The sequence below is a fragment of the Poecile atricapillus genome, chromosome W (genome assembly GCF_030490865.1).
Source record: "Poecile atricapillus isolate bPoeAtr1 chromosome W, bPoeAtr1.hap1, whole genome shotgun sequence".
Taxonomy (NCBI): domain Eukaryota; kingdom Metazoa; phylum Chordata; class Aves; order Passeriformes; family Paridae; genus Poecile; species Poecile atricapillus.
In genome coordinates, this window is record NC_081288.1 from 43,833,074 (window position 1) to 43,841,085 (window position 8,012).

Below are 8,012 nucleotides of genomic sequence, written 5' to 3' on the forward strand. Positions count from 1 at the left end.
AGGTGGATGCAGAGGTGACCAAGCACTGTTGTTTGCTTGGGCTCTGCCTGAGCCTCAAGAGCAGTAGGTCAGTGTTGTGCCCACAGGAACAGCTAGTGAGTGGCCCAGCAGGGATGGCCTTTGGGCTGCAATTCTGCAAAGGTGGGACCCGTTTATTGGGAAAAGCAAAGAGGCTCTGGAAAGGAGGATGCTGACAAAGTACAGTGATAGTATAATGCTTTGCACACTTGGCAAAAACAATATACAAGTCAAATGCAAGATGGAACTGGACTGTGATTTCATGTTAGCAAAGGACTGATTTAAACATGAAGTCTCCTTTGGAGGATAGAGGTAACAGTTTTTTGCCATGAAATTGCTGTAAGTACTCAATCATTTTCTCCAGGAACTGCTTCTTTCTCTCTGTGGTGCATGCACGCACTCAACACTCTAATTTATTTTGGTCATTCCTCTGGAGCTTTTCTGGGGGAGTTTGCCTGTTTGAGTACAGTTCTGTCTTAACTTTCAACCTGGTGTCGCAGCCACTGGGTTTGTGGTAGGGTAACAGAGTTCTCCATCTTGCAGCTGGGACCTGCAAGGGACTGCACAGGGCAGTGGCAAGAGGAGCAAAATGTAGAAGGAGAGACAAGGTGGGCTTGGGCAGATGACAGCTCTGGGAAAGACAGGCGGGAGAAAGGCACAGAAGGGCTGCATTGCAGATGGACCATGAGCAGAAGATTTTTGTTGGCCTCTGCGTTGCTGGCCTCATTTGACAGGAATCTATATAAATTTTATGTGCTGAAAAAGCTAGACCCCACCTGTAGTTGCAGCTGCTACTTTTATATGACTACTTTAAAATAACTGTACCCATTCTAGGAGGGTGGTGTTCCATCTTTAGGTACCAGCAGTCTTGGCAAAGCAGCTGGTTTTGGGCAGATGATTAAGACGAGGTTTGTGGTATCCTGTTATTAGCTGGGATATGCTGCTACAATACTACAAGCTAACATCTGAGGCTTCAGAGGAGTGAAATGCTGTGCTTCGTTTGTGCAGCTCACTGCAGGCAAGATAAAATACTTAGTGGCACTAAGTTTTTGGCTAGGATGTATGCATCATTTGCTGTAAAGGTATTGAGAGGCTTTTTAGTGTGTGCAAGTTGAATTCCTCAGATCAGAGCCGTAAGGAGCCAGCGTCACCATGGTCCTGTACTGGGATGCACAACCTTGAACCAAGAATTGCAATGTTCCTGTGGGAAGGATGATGTGATTTGTGGCAAAATGAGGGCCACTGGGAGATGCTGAGGTTAGGCTGGGGGTGTCCCTATTAAAGTGAATTCCCAGTCTTTGATTTTGTCTTGGAGTTGGTTCTCTCAGGGAACCCAGGCAGAGGGAATTGCCTCCCACAGTATGGAATAGCCTGATGGTCTCTTAAACATTTATTTAGTAAAACGTCATATCAATGTTGTCTTTGACCAAGGGAATCCAAGTCAATCTCTCCCTCTCCTATGTGGTTAGGTAGATACTCAGCAGAGCCTTCAGGTATTTCCTCTGCTTTCTCTGGTGAGGAATAAGCTTCCTCTCCCTGGTCCTGGATAATTCTCTTGGTAAATGGGGGAAAGCTCATCTGCTTTCTGGGTGGGTGCAGCCCAGAACTGGTTCACAGTCATCACTGTGAACAGTGAACAGCAGCCAAAGGGCCACCCTGCTTCCAGCAGATCAGTGGTGGCTGCTGCAGCCTGAAGCTACAGGTTCTCCCAGCAGTTGCTGGGTCTGGTTCTTCAGGGACTGGGGGTGATGCTTCACCAAGGACTGCCTACTGCTGCCTGAGACCTCCGTATCACCTAGAGGTAGAACTCTAGGAAGACAACACTTGAAGGGTGAAAACTTGGGTTATAATACCATGCCTTTCATGTGAGGGCTCTGCATTAGACTTGTAGTGGGAGAGCTGAGGCTGCTTTTACCTCCAGCAGTACAGCTGGCTCCTGTCCTCAGCCTGAGATATGCCAGCACTTGTCAGGGGGCTGGGGTGAGAGATTGAGAGTACTAACAGGTTTAGCTTCCTGCTTTTAATCCCATGATGCAAATCTGCCCAAACTATTCTGAAAATTGACAGATTAAGTCCCATTCTAGGTGTAGAGCTTGTCTCTGAGTAAAGTGCCTGGAGCTCTGCTGAAAGCATGATGTGTAAGCCAAATTAGAGATTCCTTTCCTTTCTTGTCATGCATCCCTGTCTGCAAAGAGCAAGAGCAAGTTATTTTCAAGTGTCATTGGATAATAACTTTTTGGGAAAAACCTGATCCTCATTTATTGTTACAGAAGCAGGGAACTAGTGCAATGAATCAGGTCTCCACCTCACCCTCCTATGCAATTTACCTACAATTTTTCCTGTAAATTCAATAGAATTGGATGTAGCCAATCAGCTATCTTCACAAAGAAGTTACAGTGTGTGCTCAGGCTGGCTTTGCTTGGAGGACTTCAAAATTTTGTATGCTGAATTTTCCCAGCATAGGAATTGCCTCAAGCTGACTGACCTGCTGACTGTACCTTGCAGCAAGAAAAGCAGGAGGCAAATTTCCGAAGCTGTGTGTTACTCACTCTCTATCAAGTATAAAAATAAGTGGGTATAAATCTTGCTCCAACCCTGTGCCTGTGGCACTGTCTAATTATTCTTGCTATACCTGATATGATACCCCAAATCTTTATCCCAGAAAATGTCAGGCTCTCAATATCTAAATATGCTGGGGGTGCCTCAGGTTCACCTCTGCTTGGGACTGATTTGTTAAAATAATGGCTTCTAAGTTAGGAATGGCTTGTTCTAGTTGTTTCTATCTGAAATTGTCAGAGAATGGTTAACAAATCCCATCACCACCTTGTTGATGAATTTTTAGTGTGTTAAGGAAATCAAATTGATGGAGCAATCACAAGCTCTTGCTAAATCTACCTTTAAAGCTGTCAAAGAAAATATCTTCAGGGGGCTAAGATCGTATGTTGAAACTATAAGGCTCATACTTCGGGGTGTAATTTACTCACTAAACACTGAGGAATTCATCTATCTGGAATGTTATTCTGCAAATGTGCATTAAAAGGACTTTATTATTTTATGCTTTTCATATTTTATTTTTATAATTTGTGTTTGAAATGAGTCAGATACAGATTTTTCCAAAGCTGCAGAGATTCAGAGACTGCAGAGTGTGGGCTTGAAATTCAGTCCAGGTCAACAGATTCCAATTTGCAATTTTTGTACCATATCTCAATGCATATGACTGATATGGTAAACCACATTTTTGTTTCAGTAAAGCAGAAAAGGTGCCACTAGAGGGTGGTATTATTACAAAAAGAAAAAAGTAATTAGGAATCTCTTTCCAGAATAAAATAATTTATACTCTCTTCCTACACATTTATAAACATGGGATAGATTTTACTGTTCTGGTCAGATTTGTTTGAGTCTTGCTGGCTTTTTTCCCCATAGAGTGATTTGTAGTTCTGTTTAAGCTGTAAACAGCAATAGCAGGTATCTAGTTTCATACCTTAATGTATATATGAATACTAAAATGATGTTGTTTCATCTTCTCTGCAAGAAACTTTTTTATTGATTGCCAGAGAAATCTGTAAAAGAGCTTTTATGTTTTTTTTCCTCTTGAATACTGCCCATTCACTTAAACTTTTATTTCAGCTTAGAAAAGATGGAGTGGGTTTTTTTCTTTCCTTTTGTTTTTTCTTCTTGAACAGTGAGAAAATGAAAAAAAAATAAATATTGTTAACCAAGGCTGTGCAGTATAACCTGTTAAAAGCCTCATAGGGAGCGTCAGGCTAGGGTTTAAGCCTAATACAAAGTAATAGGATTTTGGTAGTCTTCTGTGGGAAGAGCTACTGCAGTATAGAAGTATAAATATATATAGCATAACAGTGTGTGTACATGTGTGTGTGTATGGAGTGTGGTATCATCATATGGATGGGTATGTTATCACCATATTTGTCTGATAAATGTTGTGCTGTACCAGCCAAGTACAGCCAGAGCACAGGGCAGGGGAGGCTGAGGGGCAGCGACAGGGCAGTGCAGGGGCTCAGGCCCCAATGTCCTTGTGCTGCTTTGGGTTGTTGTAGAATCACAGAATGGTTTGGGATTTTGGGCTGGGAGGGACATTAAAGATCATCCATTTCCAACCCCCTTCCATGGGCAGAGACACCTTTCACAAGCCCCACAGGATGCTGCTGGGTTTGTGTTTGGGCACGAGGGCTGCAGGCAGGTGCCTGTGCCATCCCACTGCTGCCCTTGGTGTGGAGGTGGAGGAGCTTTGCCAGTGCTACAGCCTGCACCAGCCCCAAAGAGAACCTGCAGGACGCAGAGGAGGAGGGAAAGTGGAAGGAACACAAGGGTCAAAGGAGAAGCTGGCAGGACCTTCTCTTCTCCCATCTGTCTTCCAAGAGGAGAGCAAGCCAATTTCATGGCACTTTCAGCATGATTGATACACCTGCAGCAGCTGGGGCTGTGGGCTTGCTGTGCTCAGGGGTCAGGTGGGGATGGTGTCCTCAGAGAGTGACAAACTCCACCCTACCTGTTGCTGACACAACTTTTTGTGATTACAGCTAAGCTTGTGCTTCACCCTCTGCCCCCAGACTGGATCAAATCCCAGGAATAATTGTATTTATTTTTCCTTCTTTGGTGTTGGAAGGTAGCTGGATGTAAGACTTTATCTAGCCACAGCCTCTTTGGCTTTGATGTGATCTGGGAGTCATTAGTGTGAGTTTCCCTGCTGCTGTTTTACTTCCCTGGACGACTACACTGCCGGGGGGCAGCGCTGCAGCCTGAGCTGGAGCATTAAAATGATGATCACATGGGGTTTGGTGGTGCAGTAAATGCATTCCTGCACCATGACAATGTTGAAATCCTGGCTCTTCAGGGGACAGGACAGTGCCTTTGAACTGATATTGTGACTGCGTGCGTAGGATGCAAACACAGCACGCAAAGCCACCCTGTGGTGCACTGGATTAATAGAACAGATTTGCAATGAATCATTGGGAAGATGAAATTTTCTACTTGCATTTAATCTTAGCCTGATAAATGACTTGAAGGGGGAAAACCCACAAATCCAACAGTAAAATACATGCAATTAGAGCTCCGATGATGAGACAGACTTGGGTTTAGAGAACTGGTGGTGGTGGGGAACTTGGCTGATGGTGTGGGGTTGGGGGAACATGGAAGGAGGTTGGATTACAATCCAATAAAACAGGTTGGGGTGGGAGCAGCAGCAGGGCAGATCTAAGTGCCCTGGTGGCTCCTCATTTGCACACTGACCATTGAGTGTATGGTTAAAAACGAATAATGTTCAGCCAGTTACTATAGCAATGGTGTGGCACGAGTTGTCATGGTGATGGAGCAGAATTTTTCGTCACGTTCCTTCAGGAGGTTGATGGATGCCATTCTGGGAGGCTCTGAACCATTCACCTCATATGTACAGAAACACTTGTGCCTGCTGCAGTCAGTGAACCTGCCCTTCCAGTCTCATTACCTGGTTTTCCATGTCCTGATGCTAAATTTTTCTTTCACATTTATGAAGTTAAGAGCACTCTGATAAGCCATAAATTGCTAAGCCAAACCAAATGATGTGCACTATTACTATACAAGGTGTGTTAATAAAACATGCTTCTGGTACAGGGGCTGTTCCCAAACACTTTCTGTGTGCTTTTCGCCTCTGAATCTGCCAATGACACAACTCTGTGGGGCATTAGGTGCCCATTTGAAAAAAGTAATTTTAAGCTGATCTGCTTCAAATAGTCCCATTTAACATAGAAAAAAAAATGCACATTCTGCCTTGGAAATGCATCTTTTTTTCGGTTTTATTTAAATTGCCTTTGCTTGCTCTTACTCCTTGGGCTTTGAAAGCAATACACTGTCTTTTTCCCTTACTCATGAGCTAGGCATGAATTCCTCCTTGTCAGGGCCTTTTTCTTTCAGGTGATAAACAGGGCCAGTGCACTGTAAATAATATTGCTTTCAATGGTTCTTTAGGAGATGGGGTGTAATGCCCGTTTTACCCTGTAGGAACCAAGAGCATACTTATTGGCTATGTTTCTGCAGTTGTGCAAGAAAGCAACCTCCTGGACTGCAGAGCACATCCAGCAATTTGGTTTGTAGGGATAAAAATGCATTCAACTTGACTCAGGTGATTTTAAAAGAACATAATGTTCTGTTGATCAGCTACTTTTAAAAATCCCTAAACCCTTCACCACTTTTAAGTTCCTGTGCTAAACCATACACTTCAGAATGAAGCCTGATAAATGGCAGTAGTGATGTTTCACATCAGGGCTTACACATTGCTTTCATAAACATTGATTTGCAGGCACCAGGAAGTCCAGGAAAAGGAAAATCTGAATTTGGGGTGTACAACCTAACAGCACCAATATTTCATAAGTGTCTCCAATTTCATTTTGTCCTGTGCATTTTTGCAGGTAAGTTTTGGGTGTGCCAGCAGAACTCAGGGAGCATAGGAACAATATTGGCTCAGAAGTGTCTTGGGATTTGGACCTGTACAGTGCTGAGTAGGAATCTAGGCTATGCTAGAGGCTGTGTCACTTTGGATTTAGGAAAGTAATCACAGATATGTTTTAAGTCCTTTTTTCTTTAAAAAGCTCTGATTACTGTGTGCTTCAGCATTCTACTGACATGAGGAGCACCCCTGGATACATGCCCTAGAGTACTTGTTCTAGTTCCTCTAAGCAAAGTCCAGCTCTTACAGCACCACAATTGATATCTACAGAAGCAAGGGGTTGTTTTTTTTTTTTTTTTCCTTTTACTTTTCCCCTTGTTTGGATCTTTATAGTTACTCCAGTAAATGATGTTAAACTCCTAAACCCAAACAACAGTTTTCAGAAATTCGCTGAGCCGTGTGGTTTCCATGTACTAATTTAAGGGAAAAAAAAAGAAAAAGAAAGTGTAGCATCTGGGTGAGCTAAACTCCAAAGTACAGGTTACTGAACTACCACTGCTTGCTGGTTCTGGTTTTCCAAAATACCCTGGATGTATCCAAGAGTCCCTCTTGGTGATTAGGTACAGAGCTACATGGACCTGTGCTCAAACCTGGTGCAGCCCTCCTTGATGGACTTCTTAGGCTTCTCAGAGCCATTAGTTTTACAAGGGGCTGAATAAAATATTGGAAAAATGTTGTTCCATCTTATTAAAGATCTGGCAAGCGTGCTCTGTTGTATCATCTCATTGTACAGCCATTTGTTTGCTTATCATACAAAATATTCCAAGCTTTTGCTTGCTTGAATCTTTCAAGTGCTGGACTTAAATCCATTGTGTCCTTGGGTTGTCCCACTGATATTAAAAAATAATCACAACGTGGGGGGCTTGTGCAGTGCCCATCTTATTCTTCTGATGTTGCATCAGCCCTGGAAGCCTTTCAAAGCCTCTTCAGATAGTCCCTGCTCTCTGCCGGGATCTGCTCAGTTTACTTTTGTTTGGGTTAATGCAAGTCTGTGGTCATGGAGCAATTATAAATAAATGAAGTATGAAAGGCTTCATAGGATCTTTATTTGGATATCTAGTCAGGCATAAACTGTGATGTCAGTGCAGCTGTGTCCCAAATCCGGTGACGTCAGTGCATAAAGATTTGTAAACTGTGCTATTGTTCTGCAGGTATAATATTGTACATGATTTTTGGCGAGTGACCTCAAGAAATTTAATACCGAGGCGATTTTTTTTTTCTACCTTATCAGTCTTTCTGATGATAAAAGAAAACTGGCTTTTGAAATCATGAATTACTCTTGCATTACACTGGTACAGATTAGAAGATTTCTGCCCAGACTTGTCAAGTGCTCCCACCCCTCTTCCTCCCGAGTAAAAGACACAGTTTCTGTCACTGTATTTTGAAAGAGGTGGATTTAATTGTAATTTAATTGAGCTGCTGAAACACTTTGAAGCTCGATGAGATGAAGGACACTGTTGGAAGTCACACGACTAACTTCTTACAACAGTGGCTGCTCAGAAGATTAGAGGACATGCAAAGCCACTAATGAGTAAATTTGGTTTATATGATC